The sequence below is a fragment of the Eublepharis macularius genome, chromosome 11, assembly GCF_028583425.1.
Source record: "Eublepharis macularius isolate TG4126 chromosome 11, MPM_Emac_v1.0, whole genome shotgun sequence".
NCBI classification, from domain to species: domain Eukaryota; kingdom Metazoa; phylum Chordata; class Lepidosauria; order Squamata; family Eublepharidae; genus Eublepharis; species Eublepharis macularius.
In genome coordinates this window covers 35,686,588-35,702,719 of record NC_072800.1, presented here as the reverse complement: position 1 = coordinate 35,702,719, position 16,132 = coordinate 35,686,588, and positions in this window count along the sequence as shown.

Below are 16,132 nucleotides of genomic sequence, written 5' to 3'. Positions count from 1 at the left end.
GGAAAGGAGCCAGATCCTGAAGTCATAGTGTAGATATGTACCAAAGCTTCCCCTTCTTTCTGTATGTACAGTCTACTAAGAAAACTGATGATCAGTGCAGCTGTGCAAACCTGCTTCGAAAATTTAATCGCACTAGAAATTTGTGCCAAAGAGTAACTCCTAGACGCCAGGTTTTCCATGGAAAATCAGTTCACCAGTTTGAATTTTGTATAACAGTTGTGCTTTCATTCCTTCACTATTTTGTTGTTTGCTTTAATACAAGTTCTTGTGTTTCTTACATGCATTTTTGTTCATTGATGTGATGCATTGTGTTTTGATGTTTTAAAGACAAATAAAAACTTTGTTCTTGCACATGCAAAGTTTGTTCTTGTTTGCCTCTATTTTTTTATTTTAAAGTGTGTACCCTAATTTTCTAGAGTTTAAGGCAGTATGACAAAGTATTTTAAAAATTAATATTAGATCATTTTGTAGCAGTACAGGAGATGGTTCGGTGTGAAAGGGCAGTTAAAATATCATTGACGCAAATATTGCTGGGAAATATTGTGCCTATTGATAAGCGATGAGAACTTCCTGGACTTGGGCGAAAAGGTGAAATGACAATCTTTAATTTACCAAGAAAAGACTGCAGTCTTCTTTCGGCAATGTGCAATGAGTTTAAACGTAATCAAGTTAGTCAATTAAAAGGCGTTCAAGGCAATCAAGTTAGTCCATTAAAGGCATTAAGTAACTAACATTAGTTAATTGGTCAATAACCTTCCCTTAATTATGGATGAACTGAAACTGCAACCTTGCACAATACAGGGAACATACTATCATTTCTGAGTTGATTCTCCTGGTCTTCCCTTTCTGTTCGATGAGCCACCAAGGAGATAAGGAGCACCATCCTGGAAACTTCCATTTCTTCCCAACATTGTGCAGTGATTCACATCACAGGAGTAAAAGACAGGGAGAATCACTCAATTTTCCAGTCAACTGGGTGAGTCTCATTATCTTCCTCTACTGTATTGTGAGTTGCAACATGGGAAAACTTCCCTTTCCCTGTATTGCCTTGGATTGCTGCACAATGTGAGAAGATGGGGAGAGTCAACTGGGAAGCAGCCTTGGTTGCTTGTGAACAGCACTGAAGAAGAGTGGATTATATATACACTGGAGAGGAGAAATCAAGAGGTCTTTTTGTTCCCCCATGATACTCCATGCTGTCCTTTGAGGTTAAGCTTCTAGATGTTTAAGTCACACTTTCAGTGCATGACAATAGCAGAGCAAATGAAAATCAGAACTTTTTCTGTACCAACATTAATTTTTAAACAACATTCAGTATTCTAGTAGCTCAGTCAAGGCAAGGAAGCTGCAGGTACGAATCATTTATAATTGCTAGAGAACAACCTGAAAAACACCAGGCTAACAAAATACTCTATACCCGACAATAGCCCTGCAGAGAAGATTAGCACATCAAGCACCAATCCATATGCAAAAGAACCTCCTCAGGATACAGTGAAGCCTCCCGCCATTAGCATTCCACACCCTGGGAAACTCTTACAGAATGACTCAGCTCAACCCCACCCCTCCTGAGTAGATACAAATGACCTACATCTTTTCCACACTGTGACACTGAGAGATCTCTGTCTTTTGGTGCTACACCTCTGAAGATGCCAGCCACAGCTGCTGGCGAAACGTCAGGAACTACAATGCCAAGACCACGGCAATACAGCCCGGAAAACCCCCAACAACCATCGTTCTCCGGCCGTGAAAGCCTTCGACAATACAGTGTATGCACTTTTCTACCAGTTAAAGTACCAGCAGCCTTTCCGATTCAGTATAGTTTGCATGAGTTACTTCATTCTATAGGACATCTGCCTGCATATTCAGTACAGAAGCATGGCAGATGGAGGAAGGATGGCACCAGAGGCTCAGTCTACACTTTCCCCACCTCTTGATAGGAGTCGCGTCGCAGGGCAGGGGCTTTGCAAAAGCTGGCAGGGAGGCAATGTTGCAATAGTGGGAGAAATGAAGTCAGAGGCTCAGGCTATGCACACACATGTTAAAAGGGTGGGGGCCATGTTTATACAAAACCAGTGACTGACCAAGAAGAACTAATCCAGTTTGGTGTAGTGGTTAAGAGCACGGGACTCTAACCTGGAGAACCGGGTTAGATTCCTCACTCCTCCACTTGAAGCCAGCTGGGTGACCTTGGGTCAGTCATAGCTTCTAGCTCTCTCAGCTCTACCCACCTCACAGGGTGTTTTGTTGTGGGGATAATAATGACATACTTTGTAAACCGCTCTGAGTGGGTGTTAAGTCATCCTGAAGGGCGGTATATAAATCGAATGTTGTTGTTACTATTATTATTATATTTCATTCCTCCCATTTTATTACCCTGAGCACCACCATTTAACGCACGTTGTTTTTAAGCCAGACTCCAGTATGCAAAGGCCAAGAGAAAATGCTGAAAGAGAATGTAATGAGATAAAAGCTGGAGAAAGGGCAGATTTCAGCAGCTATGAACTGTGCAGTCCACTTTTGTGGAGCCAGACCCTGCTTGAGCTTCTGGGAAAGGAAGGAAAATTCATACCTCCCTGTGGTCACTCTACAAGTGAGGGCCAAGCTACACATGACGAATGACACTTGAACGGCAAGTGTATTTCTCCCTGTTCACTTGCCCTCCACTCAATCCACTTGCTGTTCAAGTGTCATTCGTCATGTGTAGCTTGGCCCAGTGACTATTAATTAGTCATAGAATGGGGCTGCTTTCTCCTTTCTGTCTGAAATATGGGAGGGAGGATTTTTTAGTTGAGAGTGCAGCCCAGGAGAATTTTCTTCCTATTGGATGAGTGAGGGGAATTATATCCATTATTGTGAATCCCCATTGAAATGAATGGAAATTACTATCGATCAGATTGATTTCATTGTAAGCTTTCATCTCAATATGACCAGAATCTGATTCAAGAAAAAAATGGAACTAGATCTTTAGTGAATGGGGGAACTTCGTATGGATAGAACAGACCAGGAACTGAGGGCAACAATTTAGCTTCGTGAGGCTGGTGGTGACTGGATTGCCCGAGCTCTGAGGTGAACCAATGCATCACCCAGGCAGCGTGTTTTGTTTTAATTTTTAGCCAGATGGTGGTGCTACTTTCCATATCACAAGTTATGTCAAAAGCAACTGTTTTATATCTAGAAAAGAGCAAGAGCCCAATAGCACCTATAAGACCAACAAAATTTAGTGGTACAGTATGAGCTTTCGTGAGCCATGGCTCACTTCTTCACTGCTGTGGCTCATGAAAGCTCATACCATGCTACAAAATGTGTTAGTCTTCTAGGTGCTACTGGACTCTTGCTCTTTTCTGCTGCTGCAGACAGACTAACACGGCTGCCCATTTTGTTTTATATGTGTCTTCCATGAGGGATGTATTAGTTAAATATTTGTGTGTAGAAGTTCTTACCAACGTATTGTGGGCTAGTCACATCAAGCCATAATCAGCACAAATGCCATACATATTTTAAATTTCAAATCATATATCAAACCTCCAGTGTGTGGTTGAGTGCACTTAGTAGGTATTAATAAATTAAACTAGTGGAAGGGAAAAAAAAGGAGAATGAATATGGCACCTGCCCAAACCACAATTATATAATCTATGTAATAAATACAAATATTTTTGTATCATAATGTCATCCTTATGGGTATTAATGGTAGGAATTTTAAGTTGTTTCTGATTTTCTGCTGTCAAAATAAACTTTAACTTCTGCTTTTCCCACTAACCCAAATAGTAATGCCCTGAAGTTAATTTTGTCTTTAAAAAAACAAACATCTGGTTTTATCATATACTAAAAACCAGCTGACCCCACAAACATTTATGGATATTTAAATATGAAAGAAAAAGTTATTTTCAAACCATTTGTATATGCAGTTTGAGAGGGGGGGTTGGAATGCATTTAAGCTCTACAGATATATTCCTTCCCAACTTTTAGCCCCATTCTTTGCACCTCTTAGTTAGCCCATTTTCACTTTGGGTCCTATGAGGAATTGTGGTGGAAGGATAAATACTTGCTTGCTCCTGCTTCTTCCTACTTGTTCCATCTCCAGTTGCTTAAATGGCTTCCTTCCTCTGCTCCAACTCTGCATCTTCCCCCTTCAAATTTTTTGTTTTCCGTCTTACCTACCCCCTAGCATTTCCTCCTCCTTTCTTCTCATCCCTTTACCCCAAAGCCTCCCCTATTTCCTCATGAGATTGTTTATATGAGTATATCCTACTGCATATCCTCTCAATATATCCCCTATGGGCAGGTTAGTATGAACCTAGATACAGGGGATATATAAGAAGTGGATTGTATAAGAAAGCAAGAAAACATAACATTAATACTAACTTGGAAAAAATACTGGCCTGGAAAAATTTAATCAGCTTTTTCACTCCAACTATGACCAGAAGGTTATATAAACATACCATAGATCTATGTCAGAACATTCCCAGAATATTGTGAGTATCCATGTATTTCAGTAACGGGGCTCTTATCAGCATGTCTAGATAGGGGCCACATGGTAACAGCTAAATCAACAAGTTTAACTTAAAAAACAATAAGAATATCCAGTTGACAAAGCCTTGAAGCAGCCTCCTTCAACTTTCTTTTAAAACATTACCAGCTCTCAATAGCTTAGAGGAAATAATAGTAAGTAAAAATCTACAGGCATCAAAGTGAATCTGACTCTAGCCTTCTTCAATATGAAGTGGTTTGCTAGTAAAAGGGCACAGCATCCTTCATATACTAGATCTGTATGCAGACTTATCAGGACTTGATATGTAATGTGAAACAAAACTGATACCACTGGCAGGTTCTGGGTAGACTCAAGGTTATTTTACTCATGATAGACCACCCCCAAAGGATTTTACCTGCCTTCCATAGAGGAAGACTTAGCTCCTCTAAAAGAAAAAGGGGTACAGGAAAAGAGTAAGGATGTCAGAGCTGTTTTTCAGATGCTACTGTAAGGCTAGAAATAGATAGTACCCATAATTTATCAGAGGTTCTTGATAGGAGGCTGGCTGTTGGGTTGGAGACACCCATTCATTCCTCATTCTGCTTCTCAAACTATATGTCTTCAAGCCTATATGAGGCCTTATAAAAGGGGTGTCCATTTTTTTCCAAAAGTGAGCTATATGAACTACAATCTTAGACACTCAGTAACTCTGATGTGTCGACATTGTCATAGAGTCAAGGGAGTCCATGTTTAGGTCCACAGGTACTGGATGTGACTCAGACATGAGTAAAGTGCATTGGGGGCTTTATTCATCCCTACTTTCTTTTTGTCATTAATCCTACTATATAAAAGTCTAACCATGTTCCAGACAACTCACTTTCTACCCTGGCGCACCACCAGAGGGTGCTGCCATGGAGGGAAGCCCAGAAGAGGCAGCCCGTCCCTCCAAGAGCATGCAGTGGTGGGAAGTTCAGGTTGGGATCAGGCATGGAGCAGGTGGCAATGTTTGCCTCCCGCCTTCATCCAGCTGGGATCAGGAGTGGTTATGATGAAAGTGGATATCCACAAGTCAGAAGGAAAACTGGAAAAGACTATATAAAATAAATACTAAATAAATATTTATGAATAAAGAATAAAGTGCAGTGTTCAAGTGCTACAGTACATTAGTAAATCCAGTCTTATCTAATAAATACCATCAATAAATACCAGAAAATATCCACATCTATGTGGATGACAAAATGACTATGATGCAATTAGAGCGGCAGTCTGCAAGTCCATAAAAGTCAAAAAGACATAAATCCCACTGCACATCTCAGAGGCCATTTTCACATGGCCACACACCTGGAAGATCAGGTGAAACTCACAGCATAAAAGCGTCTTCCTAGTGCAATTTCCCAGCACAATCCTGTTTAATGGTGCTTTTTCTGACATTATTGGATCATTAAAGGGGATTGTGCCAGGAGATCATGCTAGGAAGACGCTTCATGCCGTGAGTTTGCGCGATCTCCCGGGGCAAGTGTGAAAATGGCCAGATTAATGCTTTTTTTTCTGTTTTCTTCTAGGTGTGTGGACAAGAAGTGCTCCCAGAAAATACATGCAAATCCAACAGGTAAGTATATGAAGACAGTGGCTGTTTTCACACACATTGAATAATGCGCTTTCAATGTACTTTAGCAATCCTTTGGAAGTGGTTTTTTCATTTCACACACAAAAATCCAGTTCTAAATGATCACTAAAGAGCATTGAAAGTGCATTATCCAACGTGTGGAAGCAGCCAGTGTTCTGACTTGGCTTTCTATTGTTTCTTTATAGGTGGACCCAAAACACTCAGGAGAAGAAGCCTTCACGGACCCGACAAGGGGCTAGCTGTTTTAAACTTGTTTCATTTAAATAACTTCATCAGGGGTCCACCTTTGCAACTGCTTGTGCAACTGGAAGCATGGGAACTGTTGCAGAACGCATTTCTTCTCTTGCTCATGTGCAAGCTCTTGTGAAAGTGTTCCTGAAACAGCACAGGAAATTGTTTTTCTTCCACTCACAGTTCTTTGGCTCTAACTCATTATTATTGCAGATAAATCTGTCTTGTTAAACAAATACACATGGTGTAAAAGATATGACTTATGCCAGGATGTCATATGAAGGAATGACTGTAGGAGACGTGCATAAATACAGCTGTCCACAGGAACAAAGACAACTGGTTACTTTGTTAAGGGCCAGCTGTTGAGAAGAGACAAAGTATTCAAATGTGGGTTTGTTCCAGTCAAGGAACAAGTTTATTTCAAAAGAAACCCTTCCTTCCTTCACTACATTTATATCCCGCCTTTCTTCCCAATGGGGACCAAAGTGACTTAAATTGTTTTAGTGAAAAATGCCGGAAAACCATTGTGATAACAAGGAGATAGTTGGTGAGCCACACTGCCCTTCTCCATGTGAATATTAGCCTCAGGGCAGCAAGGAGTTAACCTCTACACCGCACTGTAAATTGCAAGCATCTGGTGATGGGAAGGGTGGCTAGAAAAGGGTGAAAATCTTCTGAGAGAGAAGGTCTCGGCTTTTCAGAAGATTAGCCCAGCTGCTGACTGACTTGGCTTCTTAGAAGGACTGGCGTGGCTGCCTGGAAGACTGCCTGGCTCTTGAAGCACCCTGGTGTGAAGGGCTGCTTGCTGAAACTCCTTATAAAGGTTACTGGGTGGGTGGAGGATTGTTATTATTGGTTTTGCTGCAGATCTGCTGAACAAAGCTGCATCTTTTTGTTCACAAATATTGCTTGTTGGAATTCTCTTGAACCAAGGGTAATACAATTGTTCTCCTCCCCTCCATTTTATCTTCACAACAACCTTGTGAGACAGGTTTTAGTGAAACTGTGTGACTGGCCCAAGGTCACCAAGCCAAGCGTCCGTGGCAGAGTGGGGATTCAAACCTGGAGTCTCCTAGATCCTAGTCCAACCGCTGTACCACACTGGCTTAGCGAAAGGTCAGTCTCACAATAACATTTTGGTTCAAAAGAACATTCCTGCTAATTGCTTCTGTGCCAAAAAAAATCATAATATGTGGAAATCATAAAACAGAGAAGGGTAGAATCATGTATGCTGCCCTGAGATTATCGGAGGAAGAGCAATATAATAGATTATAGGAAAGACTTTTTTCTGTCTGTATTTGTCCAACATTTACATTTAGGTAGGCCAAGCCATATAGGTACAAAATGATACAGGAATCAATCTTTCCAGCAAAAAGAGCAGGTATTTTTTTAATGGATTCACATATGGGTACAGTGTGTGCCTGCATATCTGCTATCAACTTGCAACTGACCTATGGCCACCCCAGCAAGGGGCTTTCAAGACAAGTGAGAGGCAGAGGTGTTTTACCATTGCCTTCCTCTGCACAGCCTTCCTTGGTGGTCACCCATTCAATACCCTTCTTAGCTTCCAAGATCTGATGAGATCGGGTGATACAATGCCACATTCACTCAATGGGAACAGTAACAACAACAACAACAACAACAACAACATTCGATTTATATACTGCCCTTCAGGACAATTTAATGCCCACCCAGAGCAGTTTACAAAGTATGTTATTATTATCCCCACAACAATCACCCTGTGAGGTGGGTAGTGCTGACAGAGCTCTTTGAAGAGCTGCGACTGACCCAAGGTCAGCCAGCTGGCTTCAAGTGGAGGAGTGAAGAATCAAACCTGGTTCTCCAGATTAGAATCCTGCTGCTCTTAACTACACCAAACTTAAAGTTATAACAAGGACATATGATTGTACACTCATACAACAATTTGATTCCCCTTTTATAAATGCTTTGATGGCTATCACAGGAGTTGACAAGGTGTGTACCAAGAGTCCTCTTGGACTTGCCATTAGCTCCCTTTACACCCAAACTTTATTTTGTGCCTTGACTAGTAGATTCTTGTCTCATTTCTAGTCTATCACTCCTTACAGCTAGAGATACTAGAGTGGATCCAACCATCTTCCATGTAGTCTTCCTCCAGCCAAAAGAGCCTTCCTTCAACTTAAGTAGGTCTTCCTCCAACAACCCCCCCCCCACTTAAGTTGGAGTAAGACTGCTTAGATTAAAGGAAGGCTTCAAACTTGAGCCAGAAGTAGAGATGGGCACGATCCGCACTACAACCGAAAAAAACCACGATAATGCCGATTGTGCGATCATGAACCGGTGGATCGTGATCGGCCATGGCCAACGATCCAGCGATCAGGAGAGGCCTGGATCGGGGCTATCGGGCTCGAATCGGGGATCCAGACACTCAGGCGCCAGCAATCTATTCCCCTGGCAACGGAGTCAGGGGAATGCCTGAGCTCTGTTTGCCCTCCTTTTGTCGCCCTGGAAACCCCAATGGAAGCCCAGCTTTCCTTGATCAGCAGGGCTTCCTTCCAACCACAGAGCAGCCGGCGAGTGGCCAGACCCCCCGCCCCCTGAGGGGCTTTCCGCTGCCTCCCTGTGCTCACCAGGCCCGGCTGTGGCCGCCAGTACCCACCGTTCCTTTCTTGCTGGGAATACCAGCATGCTCCAGTTTGGCTTGGCAGGCGGGCACATGGGGGGTGCTGCCGGCGAGCGGCCAGACCCCCCGCCCCCTGAGGGGAGGTGGCTCGTCGCCACCTCCCTGTGCCCGCCAGGCCCGGCGGCCACCACCACCACCCACCTTCCCACATAGCTGGGAATAGCAGCGCGCCCTGCTTTGGCCTCCATGATCCATGATCCATGATCCACGGCTCGGGAATGGGAGATGATTGCTGCGAATCGTTAATTTGGGATCGTCGCCAGCACCGATCCACGATCAGCTGTATCATGGGTTTTTTTTGGATCATGCCCATCTCTAGCCAGAAGAAAAGGTGGGGTATAAATATTTTAAGTAAGAAAACAAATTCCTCAGAGGAGTGGTATAATAAAGCTAGGATCCACCCCACTCTTTGGTGCCTTTGTCTTTCAGCCTCCATGTTGTTGGCATTCATCCTTACCTCTTGGGCCTCTGACCAACCAACCTTTTCTGCAGTAGTCAAGCTTCCTAGCTTTGAACATTTACAGATTGAAAAGAGGTGAATTGGTAGAAGAATAGAAAGGAGTAGGCCACTCAGTATAACCATATAGAGAGATGACCTAGCAGAGCAAGGGCTAGGGAAGCCCTGAAAAATGAATCCCTGGCATCATGGAAATCTCATAGAGAAAATTATCTAAACATGCACTGTAGATTCTTAGATCATCGTGTAGGATATTTCGGTCCAATCAAGGTACCTTTCTGCAGAAGACTGTTATCTTGCTGCTTTCATTCCTGCAGTGGCATTAGCCTCTAACTTAATGACACTTCTCATCCAGTGAGGAGGGTGATGGCCAAACTATGTTATGTCTGCCTTGTGATCACTACAGGATATTTCAACCATAAGCCAGGTGCAAGATCGCCATGAGAATTAAATTTAAAAGTGCTGCAGGGGCCCAATTCATGTGCAGAGTCCCCAGGGGAAAATAATGACCCCTATCATTAACAGCGTTGCTCAGGTCTTGCAGATTGAAGTCTGTGTCCTTTATTGAATCAATCCATCTCGTAATTGGTATTCTTCTTTTCCTACTACCTTCCACTTTTTCTAGCATTTCCCAGTAATCTTGTCTTCTCTTGATGTGACTAAAGTACAATAGCCCGAGTTTTGTCATTTTAGCTTCTAGGGAGAATTCAGGCTTTATTTGGTTTAGAATCCACTTACTTGTCTTTTTGGTGGTCCATGGTATTCATACAAATCTCCTCCAAAATCACATTTCAAATGAATCGATGTTCTTCTTTCCAGCTTTGTTCATTATCCAACTTTCACATTAGGAGAATGCCACCCTGGTATAAAGTATTCTGATCTTGGTCGCCACTGAATGCACCCTATCTTTAAGGATCTTTTCTAGTTCCTTCATGGCTGCCCTTCCAAATCTCAAGCTACTTCTGATTTCTTGGTTACAGTTTTCTTTTTGGTTGATGATTGAGTTAAGGAATAGAAAATCTGAAACAATTTCAGTTTCTTCATTGTGCAATTAAAGTTGTCCAATTCTGCGGTAGTTAATGGTGTCAAAAGTGACCCAGCAAACTTGTTGTACCTTCATTCCTTATGGCACACCTACAGTTTTGTTTGTATGGCTGAGGCTTGGCATATATTTGTTGACACAATTAAGTGCATATTGGAACTTTTTTTGGATAGGTTGAATTAAATTTAGTTTGACACATACATTGATATAATGAATTCCAGATGAAGCTGTGATTGCATAACAGGAATAATTCTTCGAACGTATTCTCTTAAAAACATGTTCCAAGCATATTGAAGGGGGCATTAAGATTCCAAAAAGTGATCTTAGTTTCAGGTGTCTGAAGAAGGGAGCTTTGACTCTTGAAAGCTTATACCCTGAAAATCTTGTTGAACTTTAAGGTGCTACTAGAAGTGAATCAAAAAGTAATCTTAATTCACAAGTTTTGCATGGAACAAAGAAGACCTTGATGAAGATTTAGTGCTATTTTAACATGAAATAGTAACAAATTCTCAGTATTGTTCTTTCAAAGTGCAGCAGGAGAGAACATTTAGAATATTATTTTTGGCTCTGATGGTTTGGGAAGCACAGATTACAAAAAATATGTTATGAAAGACTTACAGAGCAATCCTAAACAGAGGTACTCCAGTCTAAGCCCATTGATTTCAGTGGTCTTAGACTGGAGTACCTCTGTTTGGGATTTCACTGTTAATGATTATCTCGATGAAAACAACTGATGTTAGCTAACCTACACCCAAGTTCAGTGGTGAAATATTCCTCTGAACCAGAAATTTTCTGTACTGCTTACTTCAGTACAAAATCAGTGATCATTGAAGATAACCAGGATGAAGAATCTATTAGGGGATACGACATAACAAGTAAGTCACTAAGAAGACCTGGGCCGTTTCCACACTACTCACCTTCATCTGGAATGGGGTGCAAGGTCGCGAAAAAAATGTTGCGCAAAACTCGCGCAAGAAGACTCTATCTTCAGCAGTTTTTTTGCGACGTTGCATCCCGTTCCGGATGAAGGTGAGTAGTGTGGAAACAGCCCTGAAGAGCATGGCTAGAGTGTTCCTACAAATTCTTATATTACTAACTGATGGAGACTCCCATGACGCAACGAAGTTAATGACAGGCCTGGGAGATATTGTTACCCATAAATTTCTGGACTGTTTTGCTTCTACCCCTGTTTAGTTTTACAATAAAATACATTATACTTCTATATTCTTTTCTACATGAATAATGTTTTCATTTTACAGGGTAACAGGGATAGGCAACTTGAAATGTTTGCTGGTGTAGCTGGTGTAGTGGTTAAGCTGGTGTAGTGGTTAAGCAATGCAGCACTTTGCAAGTTGAACTCTCTTTACTGCCATGAACTCACCTGGTATCCTTGGGTAAGCTACTTTTCTCAGCCCCAGCTCCCCAGCAGTATTGTGAGGATAATAACACAGACTTTGTTCACCACCCTGAATGGGCACTAATTTATCCAGAAGGGTGGTATACAAATGAACTGTTGTTGTTATATGATATTATCACAGTCCACTAGATGTTGGGCTGGATTTGTTGTTGTTATTCCCCCCATTCTGATTCCAGAGATTTAAATGTTGCCCCAACCACGCTCTCCTGAGACTTATCTTTTTGAATCCACAAAATCCTCTGGTCTTGCCGATAAATAAATCGTTATGTAGGCCCCAGAAACCTAATTAAAGGATTCCATGTTTGGGTCATTAGCAGAGTCTATCGGTAGGCATAGGAAGCATGATTATAGATGGTTGTGAGCTTGTTCTGCTGGCTGGTGTGTGGGCAGGAGAGAAAATAATAAAAGCATACACTTGATTTATATTTAGAAAAGAAATGAGAGTTCTTTTATTGCAGAAGCTCCATACTCTGACGGCAAAGGAGGAGAGACAGATCCTAACTACCTATCTAATCTAAGGATGGACATGGATGGCAGGGCAAGGACTGTATCCATGCTGCCAAGATGGAGGGAAGGGAAGGAGAGAGGTGGAACAAAGCCAGGAAGAGAAGAAGTGAGAGGGAGGAAGTCAGGAGGAAGAAATCCTGAGAACAGCAATATGCATGTTAAAGGACAGTCAGAGCAGTAAACAGTAGTAAACAGAGTGCCCTGACTAGAGGTGGGCACGAACAGGGGGAAAAAACGAACACGATGTTCATAAGCATAAGCACAATTTCAACAGGAAAGAAGAGACTTTAAGAATGACTAGAGCATGGTTTCCAGTCCTGAAAAACACCAGGCTAACAAAATACTCTATACCCGACAATAGTCCTGCAGAGAAGATTAGCATATCAAGCACCAATCCATATGCAAAAGAACCTCCTCAGGATACAGTGAAGCCTCCCTCCATTAGCATTCCACACCCTGGGAAACTCTTACAGAATGACTCAGCCCAACCCCACCTTCCTGAGTAGATATAAATTACCTGCCAACATCTTTTCCACACTGTGACACTGAGAGATTTTGGTGCTATACCTCTGAAGATGCCAGTCACAGCTGCTGGCGAAACGTCAGGAACTACAATGCCAAGACCATGGCTATACAGCCTGGAAAATCCACAACAACCAACGGTGTTCGTTGTTCATTGCCGTCCATGAACAGGGATTCACAAACATCGAAGGACATAACATGTTCACAAACATGTTCGTAGTTGGAGGTTCCTGGGAGCCAGAATGACCCCCTTGGGACTTAGCTGAACTTGAGCTGGGAAAGGCATGATCCATGGGTCTCCCCTTTTAATGTCACTTTCTCTTCACAGTGGCAAAAATTGGACTGTCTGCTGGAAGCTACTTTGAGGGGTTACAAACTGACCTTCTCAATGTCCTATATATACCAAATTTGCAGTGGACATAGTACTCACTGTCCTCTGAAGACCCCCCAAGTTTCAGAGAAATTGCACCCCAGGAAAGACATGATCCATGGGTCTCCCCCTTTCATGTTACTTCCTCTTCACAGTGGCAAAAACTGGACTGTCTGCAGGAAGCTACTTTGAGGGATTACAAACTGACCATCCCAATGTCCAATACCCACCAAAGTTGCAGGGGACATAGTCCTCACTGTCCTCTGAAGACCCCTCAAGTTTCAGAGAGATTGGACCCTCAGAAAGCCATGATCTATGGGTACTTCCCTTTCCTGTCATTTTCTCTTCACAGTGGCAAAAACTGGACTGTCTGCTGGAAGCTACTTTGAGGGGTTACAAGCCAGAAGGAAAGCCAGAAGGAGTTCAGACAGAGTTCAGATAGTCCATGCCTATGTTGCCAGGGGAAATGATTGAAAGGCGCCAGACTGTCTGGCTTGGCGAAGGGCTGACGAACGCCATGAAGAAGGCTTGGATTGAACACGTTTGCCAGGAACGGGGCCTCACGAACAGCTTGCTTGCGAACAGCTGATTGGGCTGTTCGTGGCTTTTTTTTTGTTTGTATTGCTGGTTGTGCCCACCTCTAGCCCCCTGACCTCTCTATCTTTCTAACTGTTTGGTTTGTCCCCCCTCTGAAACCTGAGGGGAGAGAGAGCACTGGATCCTCCTCTTCCAGCACTTGCAAAGTTAGAAGCCTGGATGGAACTAACTTTTGATATCACCAGAGTCTCTCATTTAAGGCACTTATTTTCCCAGATAATGTCAAGAGGAAGGAGCTTTGCTGGCATGAGAACTCTGGGGCACATTAAACAGAACTATTTTGTGTGACCCTCCAAGGTCTTCTCACACTCATGCTTCAGTCTCATTTTCTTGTACTGCTGCTGTTTTTCTTCACCTATTCTATCTTGTATCTTAGTTAGGTCAATAAAACTACTTTTTGGCTAAGTATCTGTCCCCTCTCTTCATCTTCCTTCCCTGGGAGAATAATTGTATCAGGATGGTAACTGTGCACACACTGGACTCAAGTAGTCACCATGGAATCCATGTTCTAGTTCTACATTTGTAGGGAATACTTTTCATGTGCCTGTCCTAACATAAGTCCAATCAATATGTGTTTTAACGAGTCAACATTCCTATTTCTCATCATATCATGACACTGTTGTACCTCGCCCTGAGCCCACTTGCAGGGAGGGCGGGTTAAAAATATAATTAATAAATAAATAGAATTTACCTATAAGACCCTGTGTGGACTGGGGCCAGCGTACCTGAGGGACCGTCTCTCCCCGTATATTCCCCAGAGGATTCTCCAATCGGGAGGAAAGAAATTGTTATCAGTCCCTGGCTCCAAGGAGGCCCACCTGGCCTTGACTAGAGCCAGAGCTTTCTCAGACCTGGCTTCTACCTGGTGGAACGCTCTGTCGACCGAGACCAGGGCCCGGCAGGATCTACTATCTTTCCGCCGGGCCAGTAAGACAGAGTTGTTCCGCCAGGCTTATGGCTGAGGCTGGGCCTCCGCTGGCTGGAGGATACAACATCTACCCCCCCTCCCTATGAGAGCTGCCCACCACTGTTCTTAAGCTGCTGCTATGTTCAATTGTACTGTTGCATTATCTGTTATTAACTGTATTGCCACCATCAGGAAAAAGAGTGCTGCTATTTTTTATATTTTTGTATGATGCTTTTAAATGTTTTATATGAAATGTTTTAAATGTTCTTAATGCTGTTATCCGCCCTGAGCCTGCTCATGGGGAGGGCAGAATACAAATACGATTAAATAAATAAAAATTACAGTAAATGAAAACATCCAGCAGATGTTGCTGATTGTCACTGATGGCTGATGACACAAGTAGCAAAAGCAGCAGAAGATTTGAGAAAGGGAAGTGTTGCCATTTATGTCATTAGAGTGGGGGACATGTGCAGCTTAGTAAGACAGCTGACTCTTTAGACAGGGAAAGATAAATTGATAATTTCAGTGAACCAAGGACAATTTTTTAAAGGAATATTCTGGATGGATAGCCATGTTAGTGTAGCAGCAAAATCAAACAGGAATCCAGAAGTAAAGACTACTAACATTTATTTCAGCATAAGCTTTCACAAGTCAGAGCTCATTTCAGCAGATTCCTTGGAATATTGATATACATAACAAAGGGGAGGTGATGTTAAAGAGAAAGGTCAGTTCAGAACAAGATCCAATCCAAAGAGCATTCGGTTCACTCAGCTGTGAGATGCTCCCCCATGTTGTTAGGTATTCGAACTGTAAAAATGAGTGGAATGAAATGAAACAAGCAAATACAAAGGGAAATTTCAGAGGTGAAAGTGTGGGATGTACAAGATATCAGTGCCTAGTGAATTAAGAATCTCAGATTCCTATTATGTTCTTGGGAGTAGATTGCCTTGAATTTGTTGATGAATTCTAATTCAGCAATTTTATTGGATTTCCCCCCTATCACTTTAATAGCAGATCTGGAAGTCACTTTCTATTATGGTAATGGTGTGCGTTCATAAAAAACTGGGTCACTTCCCTTTCCCACTGCCACATCCCCAATCTAAACTGCCTATGGCGTTTTGCCCCCATTATGCGACCCGCATATTGATGCCTCCCTGATTTCCATAGTGTTCGCTTAGGGTTTCGGTGCCACCAAAGGCTCCCATCTTAGTTCTTTCTCGACTTATTGTATAGGAAGTCTTAGCTATAGATAGTAGAATGATAGAACGGTCAGCCTGGCTGTGAGGTAAAAAAAGGGTCCTTTAATCAAACAGGTGTTTTACTTA